Source organism: Rattus rattus, chromosome 3, assembly GCF_011064425.1.
Source record: "Rattus rattus isolate New Zealand chromosome 3, Rrattus_CSIRO_v1, whole genome shotgun sequence".
Taxonomy (NCBI): Eukaryota; Metazoa; Chordata; class Mammalia; order Rodentia; family Muridae; genus Rattus; species Rattus rattus.
The window spans coordinates 121,153,283-121,167,608 of record NC_046156.1 but is presented as its reverse complement, the minus strand read 5'-3'; the positions used below and the strand labels follow the sequence as shown (position 1 = coordinate 121,167,608).

The 14,326-nt window shown below is 42.9% G+C and overlaps 1 long non-coding RNA gene across 2 annotated transcripts; it reads left to right on the top strand.

Annotated features, from left to right (window-relative positions):
* The first annotated feature begins 669 nt into the window (after window positions 1–669).
* On the top strand, window positions 670–10,825 carry LOC116895545. Of its 2 annotated transcripts, XR_004387285.1 has the most exons (3): window positions 670–698; window positions 1,488–1,602; window positions 10,749–10,825. It is a non-coding gene; the product is annotated as an uncharacterized LOC116895545 (long non-coding RNA). The 2 variants fall into 2 exon arrangements; XR_004387284.1 differs by lacking the exon at window positions 1,488–1,602.
* Window positions 10,826–14,326: the final 3,501 nt, after the last annotated feature.

Here is a 14,326-nt window from a genome sequence, read left to right as displayed (position 1 = left end):
CAGAGGTCCTGAGTTCAATTCCCAGCAACCACATGGTGGCTCACAACCATCTGTAATGGGATCTGATGTCCTCTTCTAGTGTGTCTAAAGACAACTACAGTGGACTCACATAAATCTTTTTAAAAAATGAATTGATTTTTATCAATGCAACTGCAAGAAAAAACAAACAAATAAAAACCTGAAGAGATAATAAGCTAGAGCTTGTTACAGATTCGATATGTACGAGGTGAATTTGTTCCAGGTTCATGCATGAGATTTCACAGCAGCTAACTACATTAAAAATATCATATATATTACACATAGCTAGACACACAAATTCAAATACACAGAATATAATCAAATGTATGTATGGTTTGGGGAAGTGTTGGTTGGTTGACTAGTTGGCTTGAAGTAAGTTCTCACCTAGAGTTTGCTATGCCCTGAAACTTCCTGTGACCCTCCTAAGAGACTGCAGGAGTACTCCTACACACACCAAATAAAGTTATTATCAGTGAGCCTTCTTCTGTAACTTACATATAAAAATGACGTGACAGATAGGGAGAGAGACATTGCTGGATTCGAAGCAGCAGTGATGGTTATATTTTGCTGCAGTATGTAGGTTCCTTTAATTTTCAAAAGTTCCTCTTTAGTAGAGGAAGTAGGAAGCAAGATGGTCCGTGTGGAACACGCCCTGAGCTTCTCAATTCTCTACTGTGAAGGTATGTGGGGGATGGGACACCACAACCGCACTTCCCTGTTGCTGCTAGTTGTAGCATTAAGGGAGGAGAGGGAAGATGAAGACAGACGGGCTGGGAGCCTGGGGGCTTGGGTGGGGCAGCTCTAAAGTTTCCAGTGCCTGAGGTGTAACTCCTTTAAATCTGACTCCCGCTGCTTAAGTCAGGAAGGCTTCCCACAGTCTGAGATCCCGGCACGAGCACACCTGGCCAGGCTCAGAGACCCACACCCATTCGCCTGCAGGGGAAAGGGACCGTGCGCTGACTCAGCAAGTTTCTGAGTCATTTCCTGGTCACTGCTTAGGTACCTTGACTCTCCTCCAGGATACCACCCAGCAGAATCAAATGCACTTTTCCATTCCGTCAACAAAACTCATAGTTTCCTGCCCCACAGCCAGTTCTCTTTAAGCAGTGGCTCAGAGCATCCAAGTCTACTGACCGTGCACCCAATAGCCGCAGTAAAAATTTACTGAGTATGTAATTTTCTCAAGTGCCCACTGTAGTCTTTTTATGCGCTCTCTCTCTCTCTCTCTCTCTCTCTCTCTCCTCCCTCCCTCCCTCCCTCCCTCTCCTCCCTCCCTCCTTCCCTCTCTGTGTCTGTGGGTGTGAGTCTGTGTGTGCGCGCGCTCCCCGCTGGAACTCTAAATCAGGCTAGCATTGAATTCACAGAAATCTGGATCAAAAATGTGCTCCACCATACCTACCTGCCCAGAGTTTACACTGAAAATTCAAACTGTTTAACTCTACACCAGTATTTGATTTTCTCTTTTCCAGTAAGCCACGCCCGCCAAACCACAAGGAGAGGCACTAATTAATCAAAAATAAAATACTTTAAGAAATGTAACTGGAAAATAGCAAACGGTTCCAGCAACCAGAGGCTAAGAAACAGGTAATTCCTGTTAGTTGGCTTTTGCTTTGGCTCTGCATCTCGAGATGACTAAGAAACAGGATTTCTACCCAGGTGAAACACTGAGAGCTCGGAGGCTAGCCCGCATGCAGGAGCCGTTGTTCTGCAAGTGTCTCCTTAAGGCAGAAACAAGCATGCCTGAACAGAGACATCTATTGTTAAGTGCCTGGCTTCTCAAGCAGACATGCTGCCTTACAAACCTAAAAAGGACTTTGTTTGCCTCCCCAAAGCTTTAATCCTTGAGGGGCAATTTTGTATAATCTCAAATTTCAAAATGTTCATATCCTGGAAACCACTGGTGTTCCCTTTGGGAGGTTTTCCTCAGCAACGTCTAGGTATGCAAATATTCTGGAGTATTTTTTGGGAGAAAAATTAACTATAGTTGCTTTTCAATAAAAAAAAACACCATTAAACACTTGGCATGTGTCTATATAATTAAAGTCAACTTAGTTGTTAAGAAAAATAAGACCTAGGCATGGAAGTGCCTGCCTATAATTTCAGCTCATGGGAGTAAAGACAGGAGGATATAGTGTTCAAAGCCAGCCTGAACATTCAGAAATCCTGTTTCAGGAAAACAATAAGGAAGAAGTGAAGAAGAGGGATGTGCACACTGATATGAAAGGGTGTGCAAAGTTGATCCCTTGGTGAGTGCATCGGTGATTGTGTATCCATTAGCTCAACAGTCCCTGTGTCTATTAAGTTTTTGGCTAATGTAACAAAGATGGGTTTCACAAGGTAGTACATGCATATCGTGACACACTTAATCTCACACATACATATCCTATACGTGGTTCTCATTCACCTCCCTGAACTGCCCTCCCCCACATCTTCCCTTCCCTCTTGCTGGTCTGTGTCCCTTTCCTACCAATTACTATTCCTTTCTTCTTTTGTGACACATATATCCTGTTGCCTTCTCTTGTTTCCTCAACCCCAATTAATGATCTTAAATTTTATTTAAAAATTCTAAACAGAACAAACTAAAACAAGATCTAAGAATGTAGGATCCCTCAAAACCAGGGCTTCAGAGGACTTCAACAAATGACATAGCAGGAAATCCATTTTAATTAGCTGTTTTAGGATTAGCTGATTGGTTACAGAGCTTTCTTCTGCATTCACTACTGCTCACTTTCCCTTATCGTTCTGTGTTGGTGTCTACTACTGATGTTCATCTAAGCAGCTCCCACAAGTCATGGCCTCCTACCATCTCTAACCCTCAAAGGGACCACAAGAAAGTGATTACTGGCAAGCTTCTCCTCCTGTCTAGGCTCTTCCTTGGTTTGATTTTTTCCCCCAGTATGTCTCTTAAAAAACAATAACCAAAAGAAAAATATTAAAGTCGACACACACTATACAATGTATAAACAAAACACCTTATTATAATTTATCAGAGCACTTGATCTAACAAGCAGGATGAGTAGGAGAAGGAATAGGCAGACTGAAAATCAATATTATTAGGGGAGACTTAGGAAACTTCTGGTCATTTGTTTATATCTGAAGTGTGTTATGCTTTGTTAATTGAAGAATTAGGGAAATGCCTAAGATATGACCTTTGTTTTCAAAGAACTTACAATGTCTTCGTGAGGAGATATGTGTGTTACCAAATGGATCCCGAAACTGTCACATGTTCAGAGGGCATTGTGGTGTTTCCCCTGGGCCAAAACCAGCTAGCTGGTCTCAAACCTTCCTAAGACAGACTGGTTGAAGATTCCAAAGAGACACTATGATAGATAGATAGATAGATAGATAGATAGATAGATAGATAGATAGATAGATAGATAGATAGTAGATAGAGCATATGTCTGTAGTCTCAGGTGAAGCAGGGAGATTGCTCAAACCTGAGCATTTGAAACCAGCATGTTTGACATAGATGAAGTTAACTACCAACCAGGGCATTCAGTGTGATCCAATACAGTTATCGTAGGAATTTAGAGTTCATGTCCTCATGACAGACAAGAGAAAGATGTCCTGTTTATGTCTGCGATTTGGTGTCAGGTGGAGCTTATATTAAGGTTTAGAAAATTTGGCTTTTAGTCATAAGGAGTCCAGGAAGATCTGCCCTGCCAAGAACATCAGATCATGTGGTTTATACTTTAGCCCTCCCTGTTCTCAATCCTCTAAATAAAATTATCTCACCACTTCTACCACCCTTCTCAAGAACAAAACAAAAAGTCTCTGAACTCCGGGTCAGTTTCTTCCAGTGTTTTGGTCAACAACCTAGAAATTTTTATCAGTGTGTGGAAATGTTCAGGACCTGAGCTTGGGTTTCAGTTTGCTAGGAAACACGTGGGCTGATTGGTCACAGTCTGGAGACCCTGTGAGTCTTGCTCATGTGTGTTTTTGGGGTGGGGATGGTGGTCAGCTCCAGAAAGGAAGGGCCTCTCAGTCAAGTCAACATGAACACATTATCTATTTAAAACCAAGAATGCTGTCTTTGACCTGCTGCTGCTTCTCCCCAAGGCCTGAAGCACCCCTGGCTTCATCCTCTACATTTCTAATGGAGCCAGCTCCAGAAGTGCAGTCAGTGTAAAAGCATTTCATCAAGCAAGTAATTCAGTGTCTTCATGATCCTTATAAGAAAATCTGTAGTGGGCTGGGTGTAGGGCTCTGGTACCACGGGCCTCTCCCATGGAGATCTCTTGCCCCACTAGATGCTCAGGTTCGGGCGAGGGGGAGAGAGCTTGCGCAGGGAAGGGGAACAGCTTTCACCGCCCCAGCTGCCAGTCCTTCTCCTTTCTGCAGCTGCTGCTTGGGTTGCTCAGGTCAGGCTGAGGCAGGAGGAGACTGACTAGCCAACGAGGGGTGCAGGGGAGCTTCCCGTGGCAATTTCGGGAGAGGAGATCTCTTCCCCAAGCTACCCTGTTACAGCTCTGAAGAAAGAAGCGCTCGGACGATGGAACAATTCTTGCACACGTTTAATTCTGAACACGACACTTAAATACTGGTTTTTGGATGGAACAGTGTCTGACAGCAGGTCCTTCCTATTGGTTTGGCCTGAGAGCTTGGGAAGACCTCATCTACATATTCGGAGGTGTGGTCCTGTTTCTATGACTGATCTGTCTCGAGCCTATTTTACCTGTGCTCTCATTTTACCTGTGCTCTCGTCCTCACTGTGGAGGAGGGGCTTGAGGCATTGCCCTACAAGACAATGTCTTTGTGGGGTGGTGCAGCTGCGTGAGGCCCCGATATTCTGGGAGACTGGGAATGCATCTGCTGTCCCTTTTAGGGTCTTCCGGGGATTTGACCTATCTCGACCAGGAATCAAGGTACCATTCACTGCCCTCTGCCCCACAACTGGGGAGATTTCCCAGTGGTTAAGAGTGCTTGCTACTTTTCCAGAGGACCTGGTTCAGTTCCTAGCACTCAGAACAGATAAACATCTGTAACTATAGCTTCAGGGGATCTGCCCCTTAGCCTCCCCTGGCACTTGTGCTTACACACACACACACACACACACACACACACACACACACACACACACCTAATTAAAAATAATAAATAAAAAAATAGAAGTTCTTAATCCCAAACATGGGAGTAGAAAAACCACTGACCCTAGTCACTATGACCAATTTAATTAAAGCAAGCTTTTTTATCCATGTACTTGGGCTGCCTTCCCTAAGGTTGGGTTTGAGAGGTCAGCATTAGACATGAGGAAAACAAGGTTTTTATAGCTCAGGGATAGGGGGTTTTCAAATAAGGGATTTGGTGGGCAAAGTAGGTGGGACTACAGGAGCAGAACTTAAATACAACAAATTAGTCATTAACAGCCTCGTGAAACAAAGGCATGATTCCAAGGTAGTCAATAACAACAGGGAATCATAACCAGGTAACCATTAAACCATTTTGAAACAAAAGTAAACTTTGGGAAATTACAGACATACTGAGACTTCTCTGCAGAAATTGCTTTGAATACAAGGAAGTAAACCAACTGTAGCAAATGATGGAGGAACAGCATTCCAGGGAGGTGGGGGCAGAAAACAAACCCAGGATGATAAAGCAGAGGACCTGGAAAGCAGCAATTCCTTCAGCCACATTGAGTTTAGTAGCTTAGCCAGATCCCAAAGAGATTGTTTTATTATTTATTATTTCTATAGATTTCCTTAAGCATACATTCTCTCTTTCAAATAAAATAAATGTCAGCCCATTTAAGAAATGTTTACAGAAATTATGTGGAAACTATTTTGACATCCACCCTCAGGATCTTTGCTTCTAGAATAAGCAAGAGAAAGAGGGCTCCTCCTTCCAGGGTGGTGGGTGTAGTTAAAGCTTAAAGACTACATCATCAATCATGATAATTTTCCTTGGATCCCAAACATCTAAATTATAAGCAGCAACCTTGCACTGCAACTTGTGATGGTTTAAATATGCTTGGCCCAGGGAGTGACATTATTAGGAGGTGTGGTCTTGTTGGAGGTGTGGTCTTGTTGGCGTCACTGTGGGGGTGGGCTTTGTTTGAGGCACTTATGCTCAGGCTCCACCCAATGTGAAATGAGAGCCTCTTTTTGGCTGCCCGCAGAAGAGAGTTGCCTTCTGGCGGCCTTTGGATCAAGATGTAGAACTCTTAGTTCCTCCAATACATGGATGCTGCCATACTTCCCACCATGATGATAATGAACCGAACCTCTGAAAGTGAAAGTCAGCCCCAATTAAATGTTTTTCTTTATAAGAATATAAAGGTCATATTGTTCCTTCATGGGGGAAAAAAACCCTATCTAAGACACTTGTCAAGGAAATGTACAAAATATTAGTATTGTTACAAAGTTGAAGGCACTCACCGCCAAAACCCATGAGGGGCAAAGAAAACCCTGAATGTGTACAAAGCAGATGAAGTCCTGAGTGAACACGAGCATGGTCCTGTCAGGAATCCAGTGCCTCAGACCCATGGCAATGCCTTCCCCTGGTCCTTGGGCAAACTTCAACAGTGTGTGCAGAAAATGTCAACCACAGCTTCCTCCTCTCAGCAATTCACAGCCTGAGACTGCTCTCCTATAGAGACCTCCTACCCAAATTAACCAAAACTGCCTCCTGGTCACCTGTAAACAATAAACCTGCTCCCTTGATCCATATGTACAGAGTAAATGTGTTATAATTCAAGGTTGCTGCTGGTGGTGTGTCTCCATCAGAGCACGCAGCCCACCCAATCACAGCTTTTCTGTATGCATGCCTCTGTTCCCTGTCACCCCAATTAGGACAATCCCAAAGCCGCACAAGTTGCAGCACTCCTGGTTCCTAAGATCAGTGAATAATATAATAGAATTCTGACTTCAAATCTTTCCTCGATCTCTTCACCCCCTGCCTTATGATTCACATCTAGCCCAATGATTGAGTGAGAAACAAGAGGAAGCGCTGAAGAGACAGGGATTTCCACACTGTACCCCCATCCCACTGTCTGCTGCTGTGTAACAGACCAGCTTATAACTTAGGCATGAAACAGCTGTCCTGAGCTCACACGGTATCAGCAAAGGCATTGAGACCGAGGCTGGAGGATCTATGGCTGAGATAGTTCTCTTAAGAGTTGGCAATCAATAGCCAATAGTCTTCCCTTGTGGGTCTGTTTATCAGACAGCTCGAGAGACCTCACAGCATAGTGCTGACTTTCCTGAGTGAGTGCCGGAGACAGCAGGCCTGGAGACACTAAAGCACTTTCTCACATTAAATCTCAGAAATCATATAGCAACAGGAAGGGGCCAAAAGCTCGCCCAGATTCAAGGAGAGGAAACTGAGGTCCCACCTCTCTCTGCAGTCATTTTCATTTTCTGTTTGTTTGAGACAAGGTGTCAATTAGCCCAGACTGGCCTCCTTGTGAGGGAGGGTCACTTTAAACTCCTTATCTACATGCCTCCACCCCATGCGTGTGCATATGTGAGAGTGAGAGAGAGAGAGAGACAGAGAGAGACAGAGACAGAGAGACAGAGAGACAAAGACAGACAGACAGACACACACAGACAGAGACAGACATACACACACACACAGAGAGAGAGAGAGAGAGAGAGAGAGAGAGAGAGAGAGAGAGAGAGAGAGAGAGAGGCCATAATACACTGCAAGTTCCACCTCTTGATGGGAAAAGTGTGAAGCTTCATTGGAAGAAGAGTATGTAGATGCAAGTATAATTGCCCCATTTTAAAAACACAATCTACTATAGCTTCGCAGCATCCAATCAACCCAAACAAATGGTCTCACTGATTAAAGGAATTCTGTCGCTTCGGTCAGTGATTGGTTAAGGGATAGGCAACTCTAAGCCATCTGGGGCAGTGTCTCTGACAAAAATTCATACCATGCATTTCTAGAGGCTGAGAAGTCCAAGGTAAAAGGTGCTGACAGCTAAGTGTCCCTGAGGGGCTGTTGGCTGGGTCATAATTAGAAGCTTCCGGTTGTCTCCTTGTGTGGTGAAAGAAGCAGAGGCTCAAGGCTTCTGGGAAAGAGAAGCAATTCTTACCTGCTGAACATGCATAAAGTAATGCATGTTCCTGAAGTAACCCTGCTACTAGTGGCCACTTCGTGATTACAAAGGTAACACAGGCCAGAGGGTGATAGGGAAATGCTTGGTGATGGTGCATCACTAAATCTAAGATCCTTAGAGTTTACCTGTCTTTTCTGGAGATATAAATAATATTTCAATAATTTTTAAGGGGCTAGAGAGATGGTTCAGTGGTTAAGAGCACTGGCTGTTCTTCCAGAAGACATGGGTTCAATTCCCAACACCCACATGGCAACTCACAATCATCTGTAACTTCACTTCCAGTGATTCAGTGCCCTCTTCTGGCCCCTGAAGATACCAGACAAGCATGTGGCGCACAGATATACATGCAAGCAAAACACCCACATGCACAAAAATAAATAAATAAATAAATAAAATAAAATTTTTGTTTTTTAAAAGATTAATTTAATTTTATTTTTATTGGATATTTTATGTATTTACATTTCAAATGTTATCCCCTTCCCTCTCCCATCCCCCCTATTCATTTATTTTATGTATGTGAGTACATGGTCACTATCTTCAGACACACCAGAAGAGGGCATCAAATTCCATTACAGATGGTTGTGAGCCACCATGTGGTTGCTGGAAATTGAACTCAGAACCTCTGGGAGAGCAGTCGGTGCTCTTAACTGCTGAGCCATCAAAATGTATGTTTTGTTTTGTTTTTAAAACTTTTTTTTAAAATTCAGCTTGAGGCAAGTTTCTGTGATTTCCTGAAGTGGAAACTTAAGGGTTCTTTAAAAAGTTGGTTGTATCAAATGGTGTTATGAGGAGGCAAACATGTGAAGGAGTGTTTTCCTAAAGAGGACACAGGTGAAAGGCTAAGGCTGACTCATGAAGGAACATTTTACTGAAGCAGACCCAGGAGAGAGGATGTTCTGCTAAAGCAAGCATGTGAAAGGACTCATGAAGAAGGATTCTTTACTAACAACATGCATGTATTGGTCTTCTTATATTGTATAGCTGAGTTACATTCGTAGGGACTCCATAGAGAGAAACCTGTCAAAAAATGTCTGGTGGTGTATTGCTGCAGTTTCTTGCCTCTTCTGCGGACTTGGGCTTATTGGCAGTGATTTCAGCTAAGACAAATGCACATGCTGAGGCAAGACATGTGGAGGACATGTGATGTTTGGAGGAAGTGTAAAAGGACTTGACATGGACAGCAATGGTGGCTGAGCTAGGCTTGCTTATAGAGCTAGCTGTGCAATGCTTGTTGGTCTTGTGTCTTCACTGATCTTTGCTTCAATGAGAGAGGCACAGCTGAGAACTTTCCCTGGAGTTTCTGTTGACCCTGGTCCCTCCTGCTGACTTGTGCCAAGGCTGAGGCCTGTCTGTCTCTGCTAGGTAGTGGCACTGCTGCTGATTCATGTTTGCTATCCCAACTCTACCCAGCTGGACTGCAGGTGTAGCTGTGAGGTGTTTGCGAGTGAATCAAGCTGCTGTTGCCTGCTAAGCTGTGAACTGAACTGCCAGTTTCCAGACAACACAGACAGGAGTTGCTCCAAAGAACCATTTATAAACAGGTCTGCTTCCCCCATATCCTTTCTGTCCACTGCCTCAGGTGGTTATAGGCTAAAAGTGAGGTTAAAGCATTTAAGAACCATCATTAAAAATAGGTTTTGAAAAAATTAAAGTAACAACTTCCACCCACAAGTACTTCAGTAGTTCCTTCTAATGACAAGAAAATGCTGAACAAGCCTCTCTACCCCTAACTGCCTCTAACCATCTCAGAAAGGATTAGTGCAGAAGAGACGAAACCAGAGGGTGAGAGTGTTAACTAACTAGTTTCTTTGTCCCATATCCAAAATTGAAGGACTTGGTTCTCTGGAAAGAGAATAGTGCCTTTTAGACTCCAGAGTCTGTCCTGAAGGAGGTGACTGCTTAAATAGGACGGATGGTTAGCTGTCAATTTTGACTGTATCTCCAAGCACAAGAAAAGTACAGATACAGGGGAGTGGTACATACAAAAACAAGACAAAACAAAGCAAAACAAAACAGCAACAAAACCCAGTTTCCTTAGTCGGAAGATGTAAAAGGAACTAAGCCTTTTAGCTAGCTTGTATAAAAGATTCACAGTCCAGGTATTAAGCTGCAAACCTAGATTGGATAGGTTTCAAAGCTACTCTAATTTGTATCCCAACCAAATGTCCCTTGCTACTTGCTGTTACTCCTGGCCAAATGCTCATGGTCCATCTGCTCTCGTGGCTGCCTCCTCCCGTCTCTGTGTCCTTTCTTTCTTTCCCCTTTCATCTATCCTGAGACCCATCACTCAGTACTCAAATCCCACCTTTCTCCCTCTGTGGCTCCATCACGGGCTCCAGTCTTTCCTTGACCAGTTAAACCGGGGAGAATGGTTTACATAGTGTACGTGGGGTACATGAGGATCTGCTAGTGGGCAGCAACCAGATCTGGGGAGCCAGTATTTAGCATTTAAATACAAGCAGCTGTACACTAACCCACTACAGGCAGAGACAGTGCAAGCTTCATAGAATAGGTGATTTTGTTATTGTTATGTATTTATTTTTAAAATCACACGTATTATGTAGTTAGGTAAGTAGGTGGGTATATATGATGTATTTAGGGAAATGTTTGAGTGTGCCATGGTGCGGAGGTCAGAGAACAACTTGTGAGATTTCGTTCTCTCCATCCGCAGGGATCAAGGAAATTGAACTTCTTGGCGGCAAGAAGCTTTACTTGTTGAGCCATCTCACCAACCTGAGAGTCATTAAGTAAGTACTGTGTTAGCATCTTAATGCTGGAACAGATACCCTAGAAAATCAACTTAGGAGGTAAGAGGTGTTTCAGATGTTTTGATGGTTTCAGTCCTTGGATTCTATGGAAAGGTAACCCAGCACAACAGAGAGCATGTGGTGAGCAGTTACTCAGCTCATGACCAGAACGGACACACACACACACACACACACACACACACACACACACACACACACACACACACACACAAACATTTGCAAACAACATAAATAATAACTGACACTCACACACATGTACACATACACACACTTACCATACATACCACACATACATACATACAGACACACACACACACACACACACACACACACCACATATGCAAATATTTGCAAACAACATAAATAACACCCGACACTCACACACATGTACACATACACACACTTACCATACATACCACACATACATACATACATACATACAGACACACACACACACACACACACACAAATTAACATTTCTCCAGGAACCTTCTGTTAGAAGAGGAAATGGTCGAAGCCCTGAGGGTATCCAGAACAGGAACTTGTCTCCAGGAAAAAGATTTACAGCTGTCAGATGGTCTTGCTGGAGAGACTGAGCTGAGACAGAGAAGAGGTAGGCAGGGCGAAATCTTGAAACCTATTAGCTGAACATACCTGTTGCTTTCTATTTAAGCCTTACATTGTGAGAAATGGTTTTGTTTTCTATTAAAGGTGGCTAGCCCACCAAGGGCAGATATTTTATGAACAGTCCGTGTTATGAAATTCTTGTGTACGTGCATGTTTGCCTGCACAGCTCTAAGACTGAACTTTCTTCCCCTTTGCTAGGACTTAGTTCATAGCTTCATTGTGAGGTCAAGCTCCTACTGATTGGGTAAGGCGCAGTTACTGAGTCAGACTAGAACCCAGACGAACCTCCTGCAGTGGTGTGCTTGCTACCCTGCCTTAGGTTGTTTTCTTGGTTTATTTTTCAAAAAGAAAAAAAAATTGCCTTGCTGGTTACTTTCATGTAGTTGGTATATTTATTTATTTATATTTATTTTTGTGCTACATTAAATATATTCTTTTTTAACACCCTCAGTCAGGACCCTCAAAGATGGGCTTAGGGTAGTCACTCTCTTTTTGTCTGTCCTCCTAATGTGTGTACATTGAATATATCTTCTTTCCTTGCTTTTCACTTTTATTCTGGTTCCCTGCCAACACTTAGCCAAGCCTGGCTTACTGAGGGTACAGGCTGCAAGCCGTAATTCCATTAACAACAGTTGGCTGGAAGATAGTGATAACTGGTTCTTACCAGTAAAAAGTCGCTGGGAAATCAACCCTGCCTTTAGGTAGCAAAAGTTCAACTTGACTAGAATTCATAATGAGTGAAAAGAAAACAACAACAAAAAAAATAGTTGGAATTAGGGCACAAAGGAATTTGAACTCCAAGATGAAGAAGCTGGATCTTCAAAAGTAATTAAACAGGGCTGGAGAGATGGTTTAGTGGTTAAGAGCTCTGGCTGCTCTTCCGAATGGACCCAGGTTCAAATCCTACCACCCACATGAGAGTTCACAACTCTCTCTAATTCAGGTCCAGGGGATCTGATACCCTCACACAGACATACACGGAGGCAGAACACCAATGTAAATAAAATAAAAAAGTAAACAATATAATGACCCTCTGAGGATCATTCACTAACATTTTCTGGTCATAATGGAGTGGACATGTGTATTTTATGTCCTTGGAGTACATGTATGTCACAACTTCCAGAGGATCATTGTGAAAGAGAAAATGTCTCAATTCTGCCAACAGCAGTAGAAAAGTTAACAGCTATTTTCAAGGGCTAGTGTCCTGACCTCTCACCGTCAGTAGGAACGAGGTCTGGGAGAGGTGAAGGAATGTACTGTGTACGTAGTAGAGGCAGCACACACTTGGCTCTCACCAGCTGTGGGACATGAGAGGAGGGAAAAGTCTGGAAGGACAGCAGTCATGACACCCTAAGTCTGCAAAGTGGTTTACAAAGGACACTTTCATTTAATCCGCAGAGCAATTTTACGAGAAGTAATTAATATTTGCATAACACTACCCCAATTAAAGAGCTTTTTATGTTAATTATCTCCTTAATTATGACTCCCATTTTAAATGTGAAAGCCTGAAGCTCAGAATTAGAGAGCAGCTGCAACTCACTTAGACCCTTGCTTGCCTACCCCACAGTGACATCAGAGACCTAAAGACAGTCCTCAGCTTTGTGGATGTGGCCTCAGTGCCACTGGAAGCAGCTAATCATTAAGCGGGGGAATTTAGCAGTTCTCCCAGTGTAGTTCTGGTAACATTCTAGCTGAGGAGAGAGCTTCATCCTGAAGACTGGGCCAATTCCTCCTGATTCAGGTGGCACAGTTTTTTGGGTTTTGTTTATCTTTTTGTTTTGTTTTGTTTTGTTTGCTGTCCACGATATTGTTGTTGTTTTAGTTTTTTTTAGACAGGGTTTCTCTGGCTGTCCAGGACTCACTCTGTAGACCAGGCTGGCCTCGAACTCATGGAGATCTGTCTGTTTCTGCCTCCCAAATCTGGGTTCAAAAGTATACACCACCACACCCTGTGACTCCGTTTTTAAAAGAGGTTCATTCTTGTTGCTTCAGCCAGATTACACCTGAGTAGCCTTTAAGACAGAAACAATGACTTTTCAAAATCTTTGCATACTCTGAAGCTTAACTAGTCAATATATACTTTTTAAATTACTAGATGAATAAAGAAACATAAATTGAAGACCTTTTGAAGTATCTTGAGAGTCTTTAAAACAAACAAGAAGAACCAAAAAATTATGGGGGCAGTGGGTTGTTTAACATTGTTGTGAGTTCTAAATGATAAAGAATTAATCTAGACAGAATCCTACACTGAAAGTTTACATTCCATTCCACCCCGTGGACAATCATCCCATCTTGCCATGTGCAAGTTGCACAAAGATGAGCAAAACAGATCTATAGTTTCAAGGAACTCAAGTGATAGCTGAAAAGTTAAAGCATCAATATCAGCTCTATAAACATATAGCACAATGTTACAAATTCTTTTTTCAAAATGTTTCTTTTTAATATTTCTGGTTACAAAAGAGAGATCATACAGATTGACATAACGGGAGAGATTGACTGAAGGAGCCATTGAACCATTGAATATCCCTTGAGAAAACTAAAATAGATCTGCCCGAAAGGGAGGAACTCAAGTAATAGGCGAGATTATAGAAGATTTCCACTTGATTAAATCATAAATACCTGAATAAAAATGGCAGGTGATATTTTGACAACCTCAGAACCAAACTACGAATGGCACACACCAGGCCCCTCAGACACGGCTGCCTGCACACAGGTTCACATCCACATCACACTCCCCACTCAAGTTCCTCCCTCCCAGCTCCTGACTCCTTCATGCTTGTTCCAGCGAACACCCATAGCTATGTCTGAATTGTAACACGGGCTCTACCTACAGAACAATAAACTTAGTGTGGCA